At 38.8% G+C, this 23,582-nt stretch overlaps 1 protein-coding gene across 3 annotated transcripts in view; it reads left to right on the forward strand.

The window, feature by feature from the left end:
- LOC131432564 (interferon regulatory factor 2-binding protein 1) overlaps positions 1–23,582 on the forward strand; it is a 57,419-nt gene that overhangs the window by 7,875 nt on the left and 25,962 nt on the right. The gene's annotated exons all lie outside the window — the stretch shown is intronic.

The following is a 23,582-nucleotide window of genomic DNA, read 5'->3' on the forward strand; positions in this document are numbered from 1 at the left end:
TCCCAACAGGATTGTGGGATCATCTAGATGGAATGACGATGAAAAGTAACGGGGGTTTAAAAATAGTGGATAATTTTCCTGCAGTGTTTTGTCTTCCTTAACTGCTCGAATGTGTAGGTTTTCGGTTTTGCTTTCCCTATTGACCAAGCACATATGAAGAAGCTGTAGCTGGTTTGGGTTGGACGTTTAGGAATTAAAAGCAGGAAATTATTAAACCAATTGCTGCAAGTAATGAATGGATTTAAAATTCAGTGCTATACAAAACACCGTGCGTCCACATAAAATCAATTCGTTGACAAGAGGGATCTGTTCAGTAAGTTTAGGTGACTGAATTGCACTTATTCGAACTGATTAAGGCATTATTGTTTTGCGAAACTTTTGTTGTGATATTTTCATCTAACCAGAAATTTTCGGTGAGTGCAAAAATATTTACTCGTACATTGTGCTTTACAAAGTACCACATTTCTCCATCAAGACAAATTTAATGTCCGAATTGATTCACCATCCCACAGAATTACTTCCATATTTCACGAGAAACTTTTTCCAAATCAAATTTGTTCCTATTAACTTCGTGTAAAAGTCGACATTTTCTGCAGACATTATTCTTGCTTGCAATGCTCTAACCGTGCTGGAAACGGAAGCCGTTCAGCTCCGTACTTCGGGTATGCCCAGAAGGACCCTAATAAAATTGATTTATATCCCATTCACGCAAAGCCGGTAGGTACGTAGAGCCGAGGCTTCTAATTTCAGTCCGTTGTTCGTGGGTTGGGATGTTTTACGAACCTTCCGCTTTCGTTGTTCGCCTATTGAATTACCCTATATGAATGCACCTCGCACAAGATTAATAGTAATGAATTCCCCTCAATGCGATGTTTGGCGAACTGCACATACAACGATCCCAGAACCATACACATTCACATCGGTTCCCTGAATAATGGTTTCCTATTTATCGCCGTAGGAACGAACCCGCAAACCGATGAATGGGAAAAAAGAGGATCGAGGAACGAACATTCCTCCACTACTGGGCAGTTGATGGTTCTCCCTATACAACAGTCGGTAAAATCTGTATAGAGAGCTTGCCAAACCAACACAAGTTCAAGTTCTAACAAGCGCAGGAAGATGTAAGGCCTGAAGTTTCTGCTTTTCGTGTTGGATTCTAGCGAAATAAAACATAGAAAGCAGAAACCGCTAATAGAAGCGAACACACGAAGTAAAAGAAGTGAAAAAATAAACATAAAATTTGCTTTTTGCGCGTGATGTCAGGCCTGACTGAGACCGGGTGTAGACCCGGGGAGGTGGGGACAAGGGAGGGAGTGCTTCGTCCTCTTGTATGTGCAGAACCCATCTGTCTAGGCTATAGAGCAAGCGAGCCTATGTGGTATGCTAAAGGGGCTACTGGTGTGCGATCGGGGTGGCAGGAGCTGGCGGATTTTTTTTTCTCCGCTCCTACAACGTTGCCACGTTTTCTATGAGACTATGGACGACACACGCATACGGAGCAGCACCTACACACCAGTAAAGCCGAAAGAACGGTTTGAGTCATGCTGATACGATACGCGACTGTGCGCGGCGACACGGCAGCTGGTAGACCTGGGCCTGAACAGCCAACAGACCTGGGCTTGAAGTTGCTGGAACGAATGACCGAGGAACGGCGGGCAAGTTATTTTTTGTAAAACAATCCGACTGCAAAAAAAGAAGGCAAAAACCGGTTTAAATCGATCGAAATGATGGTGATGGCCTCTAACACTAGCAACAACAGCAGCAGCAGCAGCATCATCAGCACATATGATTTTTTCGGAATCCATTGGCGAACACGACTACGACAAAGCGACGTTGTCGAACTGTTTTTGCACGAACTGTCGAATAGCTGTGTAGAGCCGCGACCGCAACAGCGACGTGTGTCATGGTTGACTTTCTTCATGGTTGTCTTGTTTTAGGTTAGTATTCTTATTCGAGCAAACTAACGGCTGCCTGATTATAGTAGTATTTTTTTCTCTTTGCATTGTCGACGGCAAATTACCCATCCGTGATTCAATGGTCGTGGAGAATCCACTCTGTATGAACTGCTTTCAACGAGTCGTTAGTTTTGCCAATTTGGTACCAATAAGCTACTCTTTGATTTTGTATAGGAACGACATTTTCTTAACATTTCTTATCTGCCTACCGGTTAAAGTTGAATTGGTACAGTGCACTGACAGATCAATTTGATCTGCTGTGCACTAATATGTCGAAGACGAATGGTAGAATTAAAGCATGTACATACGGTAAAAACTCTGCGCAACCGTTTTCTGAGTTTCAAATCTTCCCTTTGCGGAGTTTTAGACTTATTGTGAAACCTTTGCTTCAGTCTTAGTTCTTACCATAACCCATAATTACTCAAGCCTTTCTGCGAATAGGGCCCGGCATCATTTGTTCCATTCCAGTTTTTATTCTTCACAATAGCCTTTAGCAGCGAAGTATGGTCTGGATTCCACTCCTACTTCGGCTTATACCCTCCGTCGTATCATCGTGGTTATCATAACCCATTGTTTGGTTGAGTTTGACTAGTGTCAGCTTGGCAAGTCACACCACACAACGCAAGTGATCTTATGATGGCTTTGGAAATGTAAATAATGTGAATTTTTTCGGTTCCATTTGTCACGACTTCTCTTTTCAGTTCACATTTTCATATTACTTATCAAACCAAACGTTTTTTCAAGAATGCAGACCTCTTTCATTGTGCAGTGTTCCATTTCATGATCTGCAAAGACGGAATCATTGTTGTTTCTTTTTTCAAGTCTACACATAAAATACTCAACATGAACCAACTAATCCGAGAAGGATTGTATCAAATACTTTCAATCAACCTTACCAGTATGAAATAGCAAAATTCCACCAAATGATTCAAAGAATTCTTCACAATGATACAGTCGTTTTCCATAACGAAAATTGCCAACCAAATCTCCACTTTTATCAGCATGTACAAAATTGGTACTGTTACTCAATCGGACACGCTTCACTTAAACCAGAGCAGTTCCGGAAATGATTAGAGGAAGTCATAAGACTTCATATACTCCGGTTATGATGAAACTTTGCATGCATGTTTTTTCCATAAATACGTTTATTTCATAGGCAATATACATAAGTTTTTCTTCGCCGTGACATCCACAATACATAGTACTTTAAACATAATACATTTCGAATATCATATTAGTATGATGGTATTCATTAGTTAATCTAAACACTGTTTTTATCAAGCGATTTGCTGTTATAAATTACATTAAATAAAATACATTTGTTTTGTACATGATCTTATAACTATTTCAGGTTTGTTTGTATCAGTTCATCACTTTTATTCAATATAATATAGCTGGCTATTGGTTGAACCCATGGAAGAGAAAGGAGTCCAACATAAAATAAAATTAAATTGGAACTTCAATGGAGTGAATGAAATGATAAAAAGTTGCATGTAAAGAAGGTCGCGGCAAACAAGAATGTCGCGAACTGGGACATGAGATAGTCTACCTTGGGTACGCAAGGAATTTATTAGTGGAGATCTGACGATGCTCCACGCATGTCCAAACGACATGATCAATATCACGATAACCTTCGCCACAAGCACAATAATTAGTCTCGGAAAGTCCAATTCGAAGGAGATGTGCATCTAACGTGTAGTGATTGGACATGAGTCAGGACATCACACGAATGAAATCCTTAGTCACTTCCACTCTCCTGAACCATGCCTTTGTCGATATTCTAGGAATAATTGAGTGCATCCACCGGCCTAGATCATTTCTAGCCCAAGAAGTTTGCCAGCTGGCAGGTGTTTTGCATGCATTTTCAGTGTAGCGAAACAATTGTTTTGTACGGATATATAGACACTGACTTTGAAAAGGGTTCCCTTTCTTCAAATCATTGTAACTCGGAAACTGGCAACAGTGGTTCCTATGAAGAAGTAGTAAGAAATCAATTGGACTCTTCAAAAAATGTACACACTTAAAGGAAAAGTTGAAAGAATTTTCAAAATTAGGTGTAATGATGCCTGTCTCATATTACTTATTTTTTCATAAATATCATAAAACGATTCCTCCAAAAACAATTTTTTTGAAACTTGAATAAAAACTGGAAAGTTTTTTTTTATATAAACAATTTGTAAAAATTATGCCAAATTGAGGAGAATTTTCCCGTTTTTTGTAGCTTCACTCTAAGTGACGGTTAAAATTTTTCTGTACACTTAACTCTCTAGTTCCGGATTCGGATCCGAATGAAACTAAATGACAGTTTACAGGATAACAATCCCTTTCATTTGGGCCCAAGTTTGTGAAAATCGGTGAAGTCGTCTTTGAGAAAATCGAGTGAGTTGTGTTTTGAAGTTTTTGACCACTATTTCCGGTAGTTCCAGAACAGGGATTGATTCATTTGGCCAGTAACTATCATATCCTACAAATTGGAATCATTTTGAGCCGATTCAAGAATTTTCCCCTATTTTGCATCGTCGCTCTAAATGACGGTTTGCAATTTAAACACAATTTACCCTATAGCTCCGGAACCGGAAGTCGGATCCGTATAAAATTCAATAGAGTTCTGTGCGACCATAAACCCATTCATTTAAGCCTAAGTTAGTTAAAATCGGATTTACCATATCTGATAAAATAAAGTGAGTTCCGTTTTGAAATTCTTGTCTTTTATTTCCGGAACTGGTATATTCGATGTGAGTTTGTCTGGTTTTCAACTCACAAGACCTGTAAACTAGAGGAATTAATTTATTATTTTTGAAACATTAGATCATCTTCAGATCTTCTGCAGTTTTTCACTTATTACATTGTAATTCCGAAACCGGAATTTAAAACCAGTCCAAATTAAAAAAAAATCTTTGAGGTAGTACTGCATTTCATTTGAGTCTAAGTTTATAAAATCACTTCGGCCATTTCGGAGAAAAGTGGGTGCGTTTTTTGCTCTCACACACATACAAACACATACATTTTGAATATTCGACGAATTGAGTCGAACGGTAGACAACACTCGTCCCTCCGGGCCTCGGTTCAAAAGTCGGGTTTCACAGTGATTGCATAGCCTCTCTTTATCAGAAAGTTAAAAAACATATCGCTTTAATATGTTGTTCATAACTTATTTTGAACCTGAACTTAAAATCTAAATTCGACGTCAATTCTATAATTTTATTATTTTCTAAAAGTGAAGGAGTCACTGTTAAACCAATTTGCAGACATTTGCAAAAATTACTTGACAAAAATCGTTATTTTAACAGATTTTTTCATTTTTTATTTTGCTTTTCCCATATAGAATGATCGAGATCAGCAAATGAGTGTGTGTATGTCGAATTGTTGTGCACTCAATTTTCTCAAAGGTGGTTGAACCGATTTTTACAAACTTATATTCAAAGGCAAGTTCTCGTGGTATCATGAAATGACCCTGAATTTTATTCAAATCTGACTGCCGGTTCCGGCATTACAGAGTGATATCTGAAAAAATGAATATTTGTTAGCTAACTTTCCTTAATGATGGCCTAACTGATTTTCACAAACTGAGATTCAAATGAAAGATCTTTTGGTCTCCTACAAAATTTCTGGATTTTATTCGAATACATATTCCGGTTCCGGAGCTACAAGATGATATATAACAAAGAGGTGAAAATTTGTGCATTGTTTTCAGAGATGGTTGAACCGATTTATTAGATTCAAATGTAAGGTATAAAAATGCCATACAAAGATCCTGAATTTTATCCTGATCTGACCTCTGGTTCCGAAATGGCAGGGTGATTAGTGTGAAATATTGATAAAAATCACTAATAGTACTGTTGTTGTACCGTTGAATTCCACTATATCACGTCATTACACTCTCACAAAGTCACTATTTTCACAGTCACTATTTTTCCGAAAGTGTATCAAACGTTATAAGATACGTATTTCGGAATGCTATTTGCATCCTTCTTCAGTGTATCGGTTTTATTAGTTTATTCTATTCTATTCTATTCTATAATTTATTGATAAAAATGTTTTTTTTATAAATGACAATTTCCTTGAAAATTGTTCATAAATTTCTCTAGTTTGTAAATCTTGTTGGCTAATCTTCAACTAATCTCTCTTTTTTTATACTGGTCCCCAGGTTTCCGATTCCGTAAGCTCTGTCAATTTTGGTTCAATATTCTCAACTACAGATCACTCCGATTTCTTAAGGATGGCTGACTCGATTTTCATAAACTTAGATTCAAATTAAAGGTATTTTGGTCATATACAAAACTAGTGAATTGGATCTAAATCCGACTTCCGGTTCCGGAGTTGCAAAGTGATGAGGGCCTAATGTTTCCAATCATCGTTTAGAGCGACGATACGAAAAACGGAAGAAATCTTTTAAATTTTGTTCAGCACTAATTGAAAATTGAAAAGTTGCACAAATGAACTTTCTTGTTTTCATTCAAAATTCATTAAAAAAACAGGGGTTCTTACTGATATTTATGAAAGTATGAATAAAATGAGAAAGGCTTCATCCCATCACTAGGTATTGTATTATGTTTGTAAAAATACTCCAAAGATTCATTAGCTCTGGTTTAGCTTTTTATGGTAGCAGGGTTGCTAAAGTCCTATCATTTCCGCTGGATTTCATTCGTTTTCTACTGATACAGATATAGAATAATAGCAATTTATTTCGACGCAAAGCACCTTATTTGTATGAATCGAACTTTACAAAGGCTAGTTAAGTCATCTCTGATTAATCGATGAAGCTTCTATGTTGGGGTTCTCACCACTCTCTGCACTGTATAGTGTACATTAAAATCTGAAATGTCTATACTCAGTTGATGCTAGAGATAAAAGGAATCACGACCAGAATTATAGAGGAATCGTGTTAATTGCTTATATACGATCGTTTTCTTCAATCTCCAGGGTAGTTCAATGGCAGAACAGTGCTAATTCGAGTCCTACCTCAGGAAGATATTTTTGTTGTTCGGCTTATAAATTCCTGTCTTGATTTACCTTTTTTTTAATTTGGTCGGTGCGTTGTATAAAACCGTAATATATTTATAATAGTATAACGTTTTATCATGTAAAAATGCGAAAAAAATAATTTTGAGACGGTACTCGAGTTACTCCTATCAGGGGAAATTGTTTTACTGATTGAGGTACAACTTTTGATGGGATGAAAAAACATTCAGAAAGCAACCCAACTGTGCACAGCTGTTACTTCGTACAGCCGATGCAAAGCAACAGACTTTGCAGTCGATTCATAGCGTACATTGCATGGCTAGTACTACGATCCTACTGAGAATCCTTCCAGGTCGGGGCTCGAACCTACGACAACTGGTTTGAAAGACCAGCGCCCTATGCATTACCGCCAGGTCCGTACAGCCGATGTTTGGTTCAACTTACAGTCCCCTTTCGGTGTCATCATTCCTCAAGAAAACACTTGATATCTTGCTACCAACGGATATTTTTTATTAGAATCATAGAGGCTTCAATCTTGTGGTCATTCACCTCTCGGATCACGAAAACTTCCTGACTCTCTGTACTTGATTGGGAATCGAGCCCACGTAGACTGCGTAAAAGACCATGTTGAATCTCTAAAATATCAACAGTAGAAAAAGTTCCGTAGGAACACAACAATGCTTAGATTCTTAACATATGTTACTTAACTTCAATGGGCTTAGCAAATCTTATAAATTCTTCCGAACACTGTTTGTATAATTAAAATCAAACGCATTTGATACTTTTGTTTTGGAAAAATTTAGAAATTTTACTACTTTCGATAAAAAAAATGAGTGTTTGTTCAGTAGCTAGGTTATGGTTTCATCTATTTTAGAGTAAAATTGTATCGTTTTTTTTATTTAATAATATATTTAATAAGGCACACTGCCTCAGCTCTAAGGTGCCGAGGGCACATATCGTATCGTTGTTTTTTAACGTCTGCTGGATGGCTCATTTAGTCAAGCTAGTTGAAGAGATACTATGAAGAAGAACACAATACTTGACTATCTCCAATGTCTTTACTGGGAGAACGATAGAGAAGAAAACATCTATTTTAGGTATGGCTTTTGAATGCATAAGAAATGTGTTTCATTGCATTTTCAGACTATTTCTGAATTTGAATGCTATTCACTGAAATATAATTCCAACAAGAGTTTCACGGGGACTTTTAACTCTACCTGCCTTATTTTGGTACACGATGGAAAAACCTCAGGAAAGTCAATCTTTTTCGCACTCTCCGTAATCCGGACAGCTACATGTTCATAAGAACTGGTGGAGAACAAGTTATACACCCATTGCAAACGTGCACAAATAGGTTCTTCCAACGCAAACAAAACGGATCTTCGGATGCTTCGAAACGAGTGCATTCCGTGCCGCCGACTGATTTTCCCTCATCTACGATGAAGTTTCCAATCCTACGAAACCAGATTCGCCGGGCTAAAATCCCTACGACTGAGTGAAAGGCAAGGCTTACCGGTCTGCTCCGGATAGCAGAGAAAAAAGTCTTCACCCGGTTATGGTCCTCATCGTTCCAATTCGCATCACATGACCAGTTTAACAACCGCGCGCACGAAAAAAAAGTGGTAGAAACAAGTTCTCGGTGCCAAAGCCATCACCAGCAAGAACAACTTTCGAAAAGTAGCAGAAATACAAGCCTGCACGATTCGCGTTGCTACCCGGTGCCGCTGGTATCCGTCGTAGGCGCACGAGTCCGACGGACGGTGGCGTTGTAGTAGTTCTGATGTTGCTGGCGGGTACCAGAAAACCGGTTCTGAAACTTGTTTTCGATTTCCACCGACTGCCCGTCGGACCGTCATCAACTCCAGCGTCTTCTTTGGACGGTCTTGGGCGGTCCCGGGAGCGGGCATCAACATACCCCGTTGCTTCATGCTGGGGCGGTTATATGTATGCTGTTCGACCGAGTAAATACGATTATAGAAATGCATTTACTTTTCTGCTGGTCTCCATTCGCCCTGACTCGTGCTTTACCCCGTTGCCTTGCGTTCCCGATAAGACGCTCGTTCCGTGTTTAGCGTTTGTTTTTTTTTCTTCGTTTTCAAGTTTATAGATTACATCATAACCAACGAGTCAGTCAGTCAGGCAGACAAGCAAACAGTCAAGCCAACCGACATACCGTGGTACGGTGGTACGCGTAAGATCGTTTCAGCATTTCTTCTTGTTGCCAGCTTGTACTATTCACTATGGGCGGGCAGCATTGTATTCTTTGGCGTTCGCCGCTGATCGGGACTAGGACTGAACGGGGATATTGCTGAAAAGGTGGTCTTAGTTGTGAGATCACATAATTTTGCTTAGTTTTCGAGTGAATCCACAATTAAAATAATATACAAATTTCATAGTTGCACAAGCAGTTAAATTAGAACTGCTATGCAGGAAATAGTCAAAGACGAAAAGTTCATTACGGTCGCTTGTACCCAAAACCGATAAAGAATCTGAGTTATGTTTTTATCAGCGTTATATGTTGATAATCTAAATTTTATTTAACAGTTTAAGACAGTTCTTCTAAAATTTTTAATTTCCGAATCCATATATTCTAAAAATCATATTCCTGTTTTGTAACTTACATCAATCAATGGCAGATACACAACAAGAAATACCTGTGACATGACATCAAAAAAGTAGCACGAGGGCCCCAATGTAATCCTTAAGATCCTGTGGTGGGTGTTGCCCAAGTCCACCGCCGCCTTGCTGTCGAAAATGGCGAAATTTGTGTAAACACCACCGGTACTTCATTCATTTAAACTTCAGGTTAAACTTTGCATGTGGAAACGACTTTTTTCTTGGGCTGCCTTTCAGTAATTTTAATAACATTTTTGAATTCTGAAACCAATACTTCGATTTGTGTTTTTCTATGGTTTTCTTACTAGTTTTGTCAAATCTTTTAGCTTTCTGAACCAGTCATTAATCACGTCTTCGAGTAGTATTCTTATGAAGAAACCTGATGAGCTGATTGAAATGGCGCTGAAATGCCAACAAGTGGGTAGCAAGTCATCTGAGTTCACATACTCCGATTTTTATGAGACATTGAGCACAGTGAAAATAAACTTCAATTAATTTTTTTTTCTGATTATTTTATTGAAAACATTTTTTTGAATCAAATCAGACGATAATGACAAATTACTTCCTTTCGCAAATTGTGAAATCGCTTGTTCATTTTTTTATTTTGAGTGAAAATCGTAGATTGTGTAGTATTGATATTAAACCGAATCTTAGGGAATCGATGATGACAAAAATAGATTCACAATATTTACCTGTTGTTACTCATATCCCGGGGTGATAGTTCGATGAATAGGGCACTGGTCTTATAAGCCAGTTGTCGTATATTCGAGTCCCGACCTGGAAGGATTCTTAGTGTCAGTAGAATCGTAGTACTAGCCATGCAGCCATGATTTTGTACGCTATAAACCGGCTGCGAAGTCTGTTGAAACTGAATGGCCAAGTTCCACAAACTAAACTGCCTCAAATAAGAATATTGCATAAACAATTAAGGATCCACTTTTAGTGTATTTTTTCGGTTGATTCTGAAATTCGTGAAAGAGCTTTTTTTTTACTACCGAAATCAGTCATTTTTGATTCGTAGAAAAGAATTCAACATCTCGTCTCAGTGCATTTTTTTCCGAGTATCAAATCGATTTTCTGCAAGTTCTTTTTGGGACACAATTGCTTATAGAATTTAACATTTTTCGAGATACAACATTTTGAAGAAAATTGGTAGTAGAAAATAAGTTCAATCATTTTAAAAATCAGCCTTCAGTCGAATCGATATCTTAATATCGTGCATTGCAAATGGTTTGCCATACTGACGACGTATGCAAAGTTTTATCCGAACCAGACTGAGTTCATCCTGATTTTTCCATCTTTTCTGCTGTCTGGAATTGAACTTCAAAATAAGACAAAATCGAATGACTTTTTGCTTTCACATCTTATCCAAGTCAATCGATAAAACAAAACGATTACCGCTTCGGAACGGCAAAAACCAAGTACAGTATTGTGTAGTGGACAATAGGACGATTTCGATGCATGATCATCCTTCAAGCGCTAACGATCAATTTGTTCGAAAAACTATATCCCAGTACGGAAAGATTCTTTCTATCGAAAAGGAAGAGTGGAAAAACTTTTTTCCCTGTCTTCTGAATGACGTACGCTTGTTACGCATGCGTTGAAGAAGACAATACCTTCTTATGTGACTTTCGGTCAGGACACAAGGATTCCGAGTAAATCACTTGTTACCCACGACAATCAGATGGCTACATGTCAATATTTCCAAAACGCTGTTCACTGCGGCATGGCTTGTGATAACACCGGCCCAAAATAAACCCCAGTGCTTCTGTGACAGCCATCAACAACAATGAAACACTCTCCTCAACGCACCTAAGGCCTGGATAAATAAAAGCAATTACTATGTTCCCGCCAACAACAGCGACACCGAACCAATGAACTGAGACGTGAATAGTGAACCACTGTTTCCCCTTTAATCGCTGGATACCAAATGGAATGCCTCTCCTCCAACTCGATAACTATCGAGATTTATGAAAAAAAAAACGAATAACATCTATTCGTGAGAATTCTATTGAAACAATGATTCACGTAAAGTATCTGCATTCAATTTATAAAGAAAAGTTATGAAAAATGGTTATATAATTGCTTGAAAAATTATTGATTAAGAATTTGTTGGCTGAAAATTATTCATTTTAACACATGGGCTGAAAAGTCCCGGGCCTAACAAAGAGAACGCGATTTTTTTGGTTCAAAATTAACATTTTCATCTCCATCAAGAGCACCGCAATCATTCTTGCGCCGGCCTAACATTTCATTGCCACTTTTGAAGAACGATTTATCTTTTACCTCAAAATAAGCCTCAGTTTTAACGATAACCTCTTCATTCGTGCGAAAATTCTTACCGGTGAGCATTTTTTTCAAGTCTGCGAACAGCCAGTAGTCGCTGGGAACCAAATCTGGCGAATACGGTGGATGTGAGAGCAGTTCAAAGTTCAATTCATGTAGTTTTGCTATTGAAAACAAAACTTTTTTCTTTGCCGTATATGGTCGTCTTTTTGCGATTTCAACCTTTCAACGCTCTAATAACGCTATGTAATATTCACTGTTAATGGTATTTCCTTTCTCAAGATAGTCGATAAATAATACAACACGCACATCCCAAAATACCGAGGCCATAACATTTCCAGCCGATTGTTGTGCTTTCGGACAAGGTTCACCAATTGCTGGCCACTCAGATGACGAACGTTTTAATTCCGGAGTGAAGTGATGAATCCATGTTTCATCCATTGTCACATATCAACGCAAAAATTCCGGTTTGTTTCGTTTAAACATGGTCTAACACTGCTCAGAATCATCAACACGTTCTCGTTTGTGGACAACAGTGAGCAAACGCGCCACCCACTTTGAACAGAGCTTTCTTATAGTCAAATGTTCATGCAGTATAAAGCCAACACGTTCTTTTGATATCTATGATTTTGTGGATTTTTTTTTGTTTTCTGGTGTTACTGCCTCATTTAGACGACCACTGCGTTCTGCATTATCGATGTCTCTACGACCACGTTTGAGGTCAGCAAACCAACGTTTTATTGTTGATTCTGATGGAGCGGAGTCTCCATAACACTTTTCAAGTCATTGCTTAGCTTGAAGGGTATTTTTTCCCATTAAAAAGCAGTGTAAACACGAAATGGTTTTTGATCTATTGTTCTGAAAATAACAAAAGTAGCGTCTTGCTTAGCACAATAACTCACAAACTAATGAATAGAAGATCATGAAATTTCAACAGCTGTCTTGTACAGGTTTGTGTTAACTGAAAAAAAAAGATGACTGCAGTAAAGCTAGTGGCATCTATGTGTTGGACCCGGGACTTTTCAGGCCATTATTTTTTTAGTTTCGAGAGGGGTTTGTACACCTAAAATCCCCCTTCTATATTATTGTTCGAATTGTTCGACTTTCAATCAACGAATTTTGATAAAATCGAATACACAATTCGATGCTTGTTCAAGACTGCTATTATAGCGACGCGAAAACTTGAAACGAAATGACTACTGGAGCCGTTACCCTACATAGAAGTAGGAACCAAGCGGATAAAATGTTGTTGGAAATGCTGTTACCAATCCTCAAAGATCAAGTTTTAAATTTTTACTTCTACAGTATCTTCGAGTATATCGATATTTTATCTTTTAATGGAAATATTTGTTTGCAATGATGTTAGGGAAGATATAATACGACACGTTGTTAACCGATGTTCATGTGTTAAGAATTGAAAAAAAATAAAAAAAATATTAAACCCCTAAAAAACCTGATAGGATAGATGAGATTTATAACACAGCTTACATACTTCTAAATTACCGTTTCAATGAAAACTTAACGTCGTTGAAATATAGAAGGAAAATCAGAGGACCAAAATGATTGCCTTGTAAATTTTCGGAAAAGACAATCATCTTATGCGAAGCACTATAATCAAGTGACAAATTAGTGACTATAATCGAGTTTAACCACCAGTCGTTGTTTGCAGGAATACGAATGAATGCAAAGGAACCAAAGCCCCGCGATTGCATGAATAATTTGATCGAAAACAGCAAAATGATCCATATAGACAACGTCCGTTTGGATACTAATTGTAAATTAACATCTAGAAATTCATATGTTCTATTTTCACACATGATCTAGTTTAATTTTATGAATTAGACAAAAGTGTTGTTTGTTTAATAATATATTTCGAATTGAACAATTTGTCTAATACTTGCTGTGCTATTTGTTTCTCCACAAATCCACGACATTATCATGACGAGTTTTCATTATTTTCCATATCCGATATGATGGTGTGATTTCAAAGCATAAATTTTAAACGATGCCGACGGCATCGCGTGATTATTCAGTGGTGTCAGTTGACAAAGTTCAGCGCATGCTAACGTTGCATGCGACCAAGAAACCGAGTTCTCCGCCAACCGGCGGTCACTCGTTTCTGGGTGAGGACGTTCATATCGTATTCCATAGCTTGGGTACATGAAAACAAAAAAAAAACGAAACGTCAGAATTTGGAGAGAACCAGAACAGAAAAAGGCAAGATTAAATCATTGAAAGTGACGGATAAAAATACATAAACAACCGTCGACAGAGGTTCGGGCTGAGAAAAATACAGCGCTTACCGGTCACCATTCCGACCCCGCCGGGAACACTCATGTCCCTCTCCCAGTGGCAGGCGATCGATCCGACTCACGCGAGATGGAAACGCCAAGGAATGAACAGGCACACTGCCGGGGACCACTCAACATTTGTACGTGCGTTTTGTTGTGTTGTATGTATGAGGGGGCTTTCATGTTCCTCTCAATAACCTACATTTCGACTAACTGTACATTATGTATTGTTTTACCTCTGTCTGCTGATGCAGATCGGTGTTTAACCTATAGTACCGCCACTCCGACGTCGTCGTAGTCGTTGTTGCCGTCGTTGTCGTCGTCGTCGTCGCGGCCGCCACCGCCACCGCCGCTCGGTGTCGTATTGCGTTGCGCCATCGTGCTCCTCAAGTTCGCTTCCGTTTCCACTTCCAGTCACGATTTTTGGCTCGCGATGCATCATGTCGGTCGTGATTTTGATGTAAATAGCCGTCATGACGATGGTGACGTGCGGCACTGTCAACCGTATCCGTGTTCGTATGTGCTTTCAAGCCTTCAGATGACACGTACGAGATAGTGCCGCATTGATAACACACATTCCGACACGCCGCCTCAGTCGGTCCTTGATTATCTCCTGCAAGTTTTGTGTAACGACATTCCGCTCTGAATTCGTTGTGGAAATTCAAATTGTCAACGAATTTTTTGTCTTTGCTATTTCAATTGATCTATCATCAAACACAGAGTTTACAAAAAATCCTTAAAATCCCAAGTAGAGCCAAAGAAACGTAACGATTAAGGAAATACCGACTGTTAGCTTACATAACACTAAATGATCAGCAGTTGATCACTGCATCAATTAGAACGGTAGAGATGGCTGCACGTCTGCATACCTATTATTACGCAAATAGATTCTTTTTTTTAATAACAGCATCCCAGCACGGCTTTATCGATTCTTCAGTCGCGTGTGCCTGATCGGACAGATGCGCACACGCGCTAACATTTTCCAATGGGTGGAGACGAAGGAGAGACCGGCTACTCCCCATGTTTATGGAACGAGATTTGGATGGCAATGACCGCCGCCAGTTTATTGCTGGGTTGTGTGTGCTCGCCTTGGCTCGATTGCATGTTTGGAGATCTCTCCGCATCACGTCCCGGCAAGAAAAGATCGATACGACGGTGGACGCGATGCAGTGAAGAATTTACGGACCCGCGGCAGTGGAGGAATGGTGGGGAGCGTACTCGTGTTCGTTTCGTGTGTAGGTTAGCAGAGTCAGTCATCAGCATCCTCCACATAACCGGCTCCCTTCCTGCCTTCATCCGAGTCTATCGGCGGTCTTTTTTCACGACCTGCTATTTAAGAGCACTTGAAAGCAAACACCAACACCAGTCAGCTCTCCCTCTAGGTACGGTCGGAGTCGTGACGATGAAGCCGAATTGCGTCGAAACATTTATTTGCCGCTGACGTGCCGTAGGTATAAATGACGCACATGCCATGGGGGTAATTTGCTTCAGGCAGCTGTCAGTCCGATGAGTATTGCCTCAAAGCACTCAACAGAAGCTGATTTGGGTTTCCCATAGAGATCAATTTTGCTTTAAATTTCTTTTAAATCTGCTAATGATGAACTCGTTCGGACGCTGTTAGAAAGCCTTTTCTGTGTGCTCAAGGTTGTGTTTTCGAAAACAAAAAAAAAATGGTTGCATGAATTGTTACAAACAAATTGGTCTCCGTAACCATATTTGCAACACCAGTGTAAATAACTCATGTATTTAATGTCATACTCTCTTTCATTATTGCGGATCTTAGCAGAAAGCATTGCGTAAGAATTTACGTATCAAATTTAACAGTTTTCCACTGATTCAACGGTAATACATCCCAGACACGATTAAAAATCATGAAATCAATCTTTTTGTCTTTTCATTAAATTTATTTTATTACATTTTTGTCTTTTTATTGAAATAAATAATTTCATGATTAGAATTATCGTTATCACGAACTCCAGGTGTTCTCGGGTACCACATTGGGTACCGCCGGTACGAAAGAATACAATTATTGTTGACTTCAGACAGTGCAAAATTCGACCTTCGATACGAGAACTTGAAGGTTTGCTTAAGGAGCAAATGCATCTTGACATTAAACGTGTGCATTTACTTACATGCAATAAGACCAATAATGTTTTTTATATCCAGTTCTATAAAGAGTTGGATGCAATTCAATTCGCTAAAGACAATAATAATGTGCACTATGTGGAGCATGAAAATATCAAGTACAACATTCCAGTATATATGGAAGATAGTGCTATAGAAGTGCGTGTGCATGATCTACCCTCATGCGTCCCCGATCCTTATATTCGCGCAACTATGTCCCAATACGGAGAGATTCTCTCTATCGAAAAAGAAAAGTGGAAGAATTTTTTCCCCGGTATTCTAAATGGCGTACGTTTGTTACGCATGCGCTTGAGGAGGCCTATACCTTCTTATGTGACATTCGGTCAGGATACAAGAATACCGTGCAAATCACTTGTTACCTATGACAATCAGATGGCCACATGTCAATATTGCCAAAAAGGTGTTCACTACGGTAAGCCATGTGATAAACCGGATAAGGAGACAACTATACCAAAGGACAACTGTGCTTCCTTTACACCAACCCCAAGCAACCCCAGTACACCTGTGACAGTAACCAACAACAGTGAAACAGTCAACAAAACCATCCAACGTAACCTCTATAGAACAAAGTACACCAGCTGCAGTTAACAGCTTACCATCCAACCAACCAGCAACTGCAAACAATGTACAACAAGGCGCATCTACAGCAACTAGAAACGAAATCAACAACAATACCACGGCAATGGATGACGAGACGAACCACGAACAAACTGCCCCTCAATCCTCGCAGGAGGAAAATGGAAGCTCCTCTCCCCCTAGAAAAAGGGTGACAACGAGATCCAATACAAAAAAAAATTATCTAAAAACTCAGCTAAATCGGCCACGTAAAGCTTGTACGCAAATAGGCCTGAATAAAATATCTTTTAAATAAAAAATTGTTTTGTTGTTGTTGGAATATCATTTTGAATGCTAGCGAAAACTGAAAAATAAACCCGATTGTAAATTTAAGTCACGATTTGATGAAACTCTTATTTAAATGGTGTTTTGACGTGAATACATCTTACTTTAATATGGGGCGCCTTTTCAAAAATGTTGCAGTACAAGAGTGGCTAGAACTCAAGTTTTTCTCGTATTCACGCCATCCAGTTATGTCTCTGATGTAATCCACCCGTCTTATTTCGTTCCTTCGTTTCGTTCATTTCAAGCGTGAATTGAAAAAAAACTATGGGTTTCCCAATTCCCATCTAGTTGTTATTCTTTATTGGAGACTGCTACAGTGTAAATTTTATGTCAATGTTTTTTAATCGAGTTGTTTCTGAGATATGGTAGTTCAAAGTGTAACAAACTGTCAAATTGGTGTGCACGATAACTGAAAAACAGCTTGATCTTTTTAATTTTTTTTTGTCGTGACTTACTTTACTATTAGGCGCCTTTTCAAAATTTACCCTCTGAGAGAGTGATAAGTTTTTGATCGTGAATATCTCTTGTTGTATCTAACGAATCAACATAATTTTTGCTACATACAATCGGAAATATGATCACAATTTTATGATAAAATTTTCAGTTGTGTGACATAATCTCAAATTATTCAAAATTAAACTTTTCTGAAATGTGTGATATAAACGAATATCAAAGAGGATAAGGCGCGTTTGCCTTCCTCGCATTTTTAAAGCTCATAGCTCAGTGATCTGTGAAAGGATTTATATAATTTAACTACCAATAGAATCAAAATTGTTCAACTTAAACGTGTATAGCGACAGCATTGAAGTATTTCAATAGTACACTATTGAAAAACCTGTCTCATTTTACCCATGTCACCACCAGCCAATCAAAACCCGTTCTGAGGAAGAGAACAAAATATCTGCTGCTGTTCAACAAATCGTTCGAGAAAAATGTTCCAAACAGTGCATAATATCGTAGTGAGTTCTACAATTTGCTCCTTCTGAAAGGCAGAAATGAATCCCGTACTACATCCTGATAGTTTCTTGCAATGAAATGCAAATCCGAAATGAAATAATCGAAATTAAAATTCTATATGCTGCTATTTTATTGCCGTTAGGACTGCCCATTCTGTACGTTAAGAATCGGCTTCGAAGTCTGTTGAAACAGAAAGGCCAAATTTTACAAAAAGGTATGTAATGCCAAGACTTTGCTTTGCTAGGACCGCCCATTAGTAAAAAAGCTACAAACAAAATCACGTAAAAAGAAACCTCTTAACGAAAACAAACAGATGTATTGTGTGTCGTTTGCAAAGCTAGTATCGCTTCCGACAAGAGCGATTACGTCACAGCTGCCAGTCGTTTGCATTGGTGAAAAAACAACAAAAAGAGGACAACTGTGGAGAGCATCACACAAAATCAGCCGTTCTAAAGGCTCTAAAAGTTTTTTAAAGATCTATTAGGATTTCTTGCTCGCAAATCGAGGGTAAATATCGTCAGTTTAGTGCAAATCTAGAACAGTTTGATTAGATTTGTGCACTTTTCGATGTGTAAAATTCACAGTAATTGAGATCAAGTGAAGCCTTCTTTGTTTTTGCGAAAAATGTGAAGAAGGGAAATGCTTCCATAATTCATACAATTGATCAACTAATTGATATTCGGATGTGTTAAGGAACATGTCAGTTGTTTTCGTATTCACGACATCCAATTATGTTTCTGACATTACCCACCCGCCTTTTTTATCGGATTAAAGCGTGTTATATTTTTTATGGAACACAACTGAAAAAATTGTGAATGAAAATTTTGCAAATTTTATTCAAGCTTTTATCGAAATTCTTAAGAAAACGACGTTCCATAGAGAACTTAAAACAAACAAAAAACCTATGATATTGTTCATTCCAAAATCAACTACTAAGTTTAACTTCGTGGCACCCGGCGGTATTATTTCAACCAAGAATTGATCCACTGGTTCCCTGCTCCATGTCGTAAAAAGCCACTAAAACGGGAGTCATGGTGTATTCTGTACCGATGACTGAATGAACCTAAAAAAGGCAGTCTTAAACGGAACGTTTGTGGGTTTTGCCCTTGCGGAGCTCAAAACACTGTGTCACAGTTAGACGGACTAATTGATGGTATAAACAGAAAATTTGTCTATTTTTCGGCATATTTATCTTATAGCCGGTCTTCGCCCAGTGGAGCTAAAGCCATCAATAATAGATTCATTTCTATTTATTTCCTCTCATACAATACTTAGTTGTTTATAGTGTTAGTTCATCTCGCTGCCAAGTGAAGTGTAATGTTCTACATAATCTTTCTTATCTCTCTTAAACACTGATGATTATGGATCGTTTGTTGGTTCTGCAAAGTGAAAAAATTTTGGTAAGGCTTATTGAGATGGCTACGTAATTCAGTCAAGCATCTTAGATTCAAATGCGGGATGAAGTAATTTTTTCAAGCATCATTGCAGAAGTCTGGTCAGAGCTCTGACTAGATATTGCAAACTTGATCATCACATGGCTACAATTCAGCGTGCAGAGTATTATTTTTGTGATTTGTGAAAGTGCGATTGCGTAATTTATAGCCTATGATATGTAACTGTCCCGTATTGACGCATCTACGTTTTCGGGTTTTTGGTTCTGCGTACATGGTTGAATATGTGTATAGTGAGTTAAAATTGAAAGATATTCTATCGTGGTATAGTGAGGAGCAATAGTCAGAGGAGTTCATCGTACTTCCTAGAGTGAATGAATCCCTCCTATTCTTATCCTAAAAGGTTTTAGCTGATTGTTTGGCATCCCTTATGGGGTGTCGAAGTTACTTTTGTTCATAAATGTTGCGAATCGTTCTGCCTTATTCTTATTCTTGAAGGAGTTCTGCTCTTGGCATCTTAGAGCTTAAGTAGTGTGCCTTAAAATTATGTTATTAAATAACAAAAAAGTTTGAAAATCTAGAAGTATAGAAGAAATAAAAACAGCATTAACCCAGTGGATCTACTCTTGGCTACATTTTTTGCCACTGGATTCCACACGACCTTTAGGTTGGTCCTGTTCGTAGAAAGATAACGCATGACCTGAAAAGCCCCGGGCTTAACTGTATTCATCAATTTACTGTATTCATCAATGTAATCTCCATCAAGAGCAAAGCAATCATTCCAGCACCTCTCTAGCATTTTAATACCACTTTTGTAGAACGATTTATCTATTGCCTTAAAATAGGCCTCAGTTTTAACGATAACCGTGCGAAATTTCTTACCGGCGAGCATTTTTTTCAGGTGTGCGAACAGCCAGTAGTCTCTGGGAGCCAAATCTGGCGAATACGGTGGATGTGGGAGCAGTTCGAAGTTCAATTCATGTAGTTTTGCCATTGTTTTGATTGACTTAAGACACGGTGCGTTGTCTTGATGAAACAATTTTTTCCATATATAATATTCACTGTTATTGGTATTTCCTTTCTCAAGATAGTCGATAAATATTACACCACGCACATCCCAAAATACCGAGGCCATAACCTTTCCAGCCGATTGTTGTGCTTTCGGACAAGGTTCACCAGTTGCTGTCCGCTCAGATGACGGAGTGAAGTAATGAATCCATGTTTCATCCATTGTCACATATCGACGCGAAAAATCCGGTTTGTTACGTTTAAACATGATCGAATACTGCTCAGAATCGTCAACACGTTCTCGTTTTTGGACAACATTGAACAAACGCGGAACCCACTTTGGAAAGAGCTTTCTTATAGTCGAATGCTTATGCAGTATAAAGCCAACACATTCTTTTGATATCTTTACGATGTCAGCTAACTCACGCAACTAACTCACTGTTCGATCATTCAAATTGTTGTTTCTGATGGTGTGGAGGTTCCATAACAGTTTTCAAGCCAGTGCTTCGCTTGAGCGGTATTTTTTCTCATCAAAAAGCAGTGTAAAATTAAAACACGAAATTGTTTTTGATGCATTGTTCTGAAAATAACATAAGTAGTGTTACTCTTAGCACAATCACTCACAAACTAATGAATAGAATATCGTGAAATTCCAACATCTGTCTTTTAAAGGTTAGTATTAACTGAAAATAGGTGACTCCAGTAAAACTAGCGCCATCTATGTGTTTGTCCCGGGACTTTTCAGCCGATGTATTAAAAGTCAGCATTGTTTTACGAGTATGTGAGACCTTTCATATGAATCTAAGTTTGTGAAAAGCGGTCTAGCCATCTCGAAGAAAATCAAGTGCATTTTCTTGCACATATACACACATACACACGCACACACAGAAACATTTTGCTATTTCGACGAGCTGAGTCGAATGGTATATAAAAAAGTCGGTTTCCACAATGATCGCATAGCCTTTCTATATGGGAAAGGCAAACAGTGTTCTGCAAGTAACAGAAACTATACGTCTGATAATCGGTTTGTATTGAATTGCTAGGTGGCATTATTGTTCAAAAAACTGTTAGGACCTGACGAGTCGAAGATGAAACGTAAAATAAATAAATCTGAAGAGAAACTTTCCATTAATCACACCACTAGGTGGATTAGAATAGGTTTGTTTCAATTATACAATTGAAGTTTTTCATAGACGGATGTTTTGACATGTCACCAGCCATGTTTGGATAGCATCATAACATTCGATGGCACACGATAAGTAGCGAAAGTATTTAAACCTCCTCGTCCACCCCAACCAAAAATCGGATTCACAGTCGGCTTCGACCACATCCGAAGTCGGTAGGGATCAAAACACAAACGAAAAACCAGGCCGCCGCCGCTTACGTCACTTTTGCATTCACCGCTACGGTTAGCTTCACTGCCCTTCAATAGTATGAGTTTAACCTGTATTCGGTATGGTTTACTTCTTCCTTCATGTTTCGCATTTCTGCTTAATGGCAGCTATTTCTGGCTCATTGTACGATGGATAGCAGCACCCTTCGCTCCGCTTGCTTACGTAGAATGATCTCGTCGCACTCTCGTCAGGCGCGACTGGTACCACTTCTACTAGCTCCCACTTCCCACCCAACCAACCCATCCGTCAATCCTTGCAAGACTCTCCACAATCCAACGGAGTGGCGGGGGGACCGCTGTAAACACTTCACTGTCGGTCGGTCGGTCGGTTTGTGTGTATGTATAGATATTACGTGAGCTCTCGTGCCTATGTGGGGGATCTGCGCAATGCAGCCGTGAATCGAGACGATGTTGGCAGCTCGCACGTCACAAGGCGACCTGACCAACCGGTTTCGGCTGACTGGTCTGGCTGGCTGGCTGGTTGCCCGACTGGTATTTGGCGGAGAATTTATACTGTTATGTACGACGAGATCATGCAAACGAAAAGAAACAGAAGAGAAAAAAAAACCCTTTCGCCCATGTTGGTGTAGCATTGAAAACCCGCTCGTTTATGTACTCTGGCACAGATGGACTTTTACTCTAGTGGTGGAAACCAATACCAGTTAAGCCAAAGCGACGACGACGACGACGACCCGTTTCATTGGTAGTTTGCGTGGGTAAAGAAAAGGCACAAACGAAGAAATTTGTAGTGAGAGTTTGCGAAAAAAAAATCACACCAAGGACGACGATGTTCGGTGTTTTTGGGACCGGTCTCTGGGTTGTACGGCGGCAGTCGATTCCGGCAGAGGCAATAGTGGTAGGAAATAGAGCGCAGAAACGATTCGTCGTGTTCTGCAGTTCGACGATGTAAGAATTCCTGACCGGGGTTCCTCGCCTTTAGAACGCACAAGGAGGGGCATCGCACACAGCAACCACAACGCAGCACAACGAGGGGAAGTAAATTTTCAGCAGCCGCAGTAAACTTTGCCGACGGACTTCTGGTTTTTATCGGAAACACTTGATCCGCATGGAGTAAAAGGCATTTCCTAACGGCAGTTTCGTTTTTTTTTTGTTCAGATAAATATTTACAACAGATCGGAATTAGTTATTGTATATTTTTACAATAGTTTTTGATGTCAGGTAAAAACGTTCTGAGATTCCATGAAAGTCTGTACCAGACAAAGACTTGTTTCTGGAAGCAAAAAACATAAATTCCAGTTACAACTATTTACAGTATTTCTTGATAAAAACTTTTCTTATTTCGTCTTCGATCCGTCAGCGCATAGCTACTCAAATTAAACTGTTAGTTCATCATAGCAGTTAACTTTTGTTTTAAACTGAACTATCAGAATAATACATAAATATAGGATTCTTAATTCCTGGTTGCAATTGCTCGATACCGTCCGGGCTTCCTGCAAAATAGAAGAGAGCTTTTGTTTTGTTATCCTTGGTGCTCTTTTTTTTCCTAACCCGTTACAGACACCGAGATATCAAAATGATTCAACGTGAATACGCTTTTGTACTTTGCGAAATGCACTTTACGGAAGATTCAATCACGGATATCAAGATCGGACAATTGCAATTATTTTCACTTTTCCTTGTGCACCCGATTCAATTTTTAATCTCGTTTTGCTATCCT

Source organism: Malaya genurostris, chromosome 2, assembly GCF_030247185.1.
Source record: "Malaya genurostris strain Urasoe2022 chromosome 2, Malgen_1.1, whole genome shotgun sequence".
NCBI classification, from domain to species: domain Eukaryota; kingdom Metazoa; phylum Arthropoda; class Insecta; order Diptera; family Culicidae; genus Malaya; species Malaya genurostris.